Source organism: Canis lupus, chromosome 27, assembly GCF_011100685.1.
Source record: "Canis lupus familiaris isolate Mischka breed German Shepherd chromosome 27, alternate assembly UU_Cfam_GSD_1.0, whole genome shotgun sequence".
Classification (NCBI taxonomy): domain Eukaryota; kingdom Metazoa; phylum Chordata; class Mammalia; order Carnivora; family Canidae; genus Canis; species Canis lupus.
Genome location: NC_049248.1, coordinates 32,457,877 through 32,459,838, shown reverse-complemented (window position 1 = coordinate 32,459,838; position 1,962 = coordinate 32,457,877). Strand labels below are relative to the sequence as shown.

The following is a 1,962-nucleotide window of genomic DNA, read 5'->3' as shown; positions in this document are numbered from 1 at the left end:
GGATGAGCAGAATAGGTGAAGGGGATTAGGAGGTACTGGCTTCCAGTTATAAAATAAATAAGTTGCAAAGATGAAAAGTAAAGCATAGGGAATATAGTCAATACTATAATGTTAGGCAGTGTGTCCATGGTCCTGTGGATCTCTCTTGCTTCAACAGTGTTTGGACTGAACAGACCCAGGGACACCCCTTCTATCACCCTCCAACTACCCTCCAACTTTTTTCCCAACCTTTTCCCCAGGCAAACTTCAGAGCTATGTTCTTGGCCACTCTGCCTCTGGGACCAGCCAGCACTCTGTTTTGAGGGTAGTTCCTTATTACTTATTACCCATGAGCTACCCTATTCATCAGAATTATTCCCGTGAGGTGGAAGACACCATCGACCTTCTGGTCAACATGCATCTGCTGACCTCCTACACCTACCTTTCTTTGGGCTTCTATTTCTGTGGCTCTCAAGGTAGTGGGGGCACTTTTTTCCAGGAGTTGGCTGAAGAGAAGCTCAAGGCTAGCCGAATGTCTCTTGAAGATTTAAAACCAGCGCTGCAGCTGTGCCATCTTCCAAGATGTGCAGAAGTCTCCCAAGATGAGTGGGGTAAAACCCTAGATGCCATGGAAGCCACCATGATCCTGGAAAAGAACCTGAATCAGGCCCTTTTGGATATGCATGGCCTGAGTTCTACCCCACAGACCTCTACCTCTGCGATTTCTTGGAAAGCCACTTCCCAAATGAGGAGGTGAAACTCGTCAAGTAGATGGGCTACCACCTGACTTCTGCAGGTTGGCTGGCCTCCAGGTGGGGCTGGATGAGCATCTCTTCCCAAGGCTAACCCTCAAGCACCACTAGGAGCCTCTAAAGCCCCACAGCTTTTGAGGGGACCCTCTGACATCCCCTTAGTGCCATGGCTTGTACCTAAGCCACTCTTCGCAGCCACTAGGCAGCTTTTTAACCACCCTGGAGACTTCTCCCAAGCCATGGAGTAAATGGAAATGATAAAGCTTTTTGCAGCAAAAAATATTGTAATATTATAATATTGTATGGTAACTGCACTTATTATGGTGAGCATTATGTATAGAATTGTTGAATCAGGGATCCCTGGGTGGCGCAGCGGTTTGGCGCCTGCCTTTGGCCCAGGGCGCGATCCTGGAGACCCAGGATCGAATCCCACGTCGGGCTCCCGGTGCATGGAGCCTGCTTCTCCCTCTGCCTGTGTCTCTGCCTCTCTCTCTCACTGTGTGCCTATCATAAATAAAAAAAAAAAAAAAAAAAAAGAATTGTTGAATCACTATTACACCTGAAACTAATATAGCATTGTATGTCAGCCATACTTCAATAATTTTTAAAAAGCAGCAATAGAATATGTTTGCCTACCTAAAAATGTTAAATTCTATATTAATATAAGATGCAAATATCATAAGTTAGTCTATTTTTGTTATGTAAAAAGGAATTTTAAAATCAATTTATAAAAACACTAAATAATAAATGATCACAAATCCCAAATTAGTTAATATATCTAGTAAACAAATACATTCTTTCATATGATCACTTCTCTACTTAATAAAAATCTTGAGTAATGCTTGGCTTGAAACAGGTGGCCAGGCCAAAAGTTGTACAAAAAAAAAAAAGTATGGTACATGTACCAAAAGAATGGAGGTTAGAGTGTTGGGTGTACAAAGCAATTAATATAATAAAATTTGGGAGTAATATGAAATTTAAATCAATTATTTATTAGTCCCAACTTACATAGAACATGTGACTGGGAAAAATGGAGTTACTGGCTAATATGTGATTTTCAAAACTTTGTGCCTCTACTAATGTGAGTAGCTAAAATATTTCCTATAACTTTAAAATTATGTCTCATCAGAAGGAATTTCATAAGATTGATAGCATAAATGGAAATTTAAATTCAAACTCCAAGTTCTTTTGACATGAAGATACAAAGTATGAAACAAGTAAAAGAAAATCA

General features: G+C 40.6%; 1 pseudogene; it reads left to right on the top strand.

Moving 5' to 3' along the window:
• The first annotated feature begins 257 nt into the window (after nucleotides 1-257).
• Nucleotides 258-1,165, top strand: LOC100683251 (annotated as a pseudogene).
• Nucleotides 1,166-1,962: the final 797 nt, after the last annotated feature.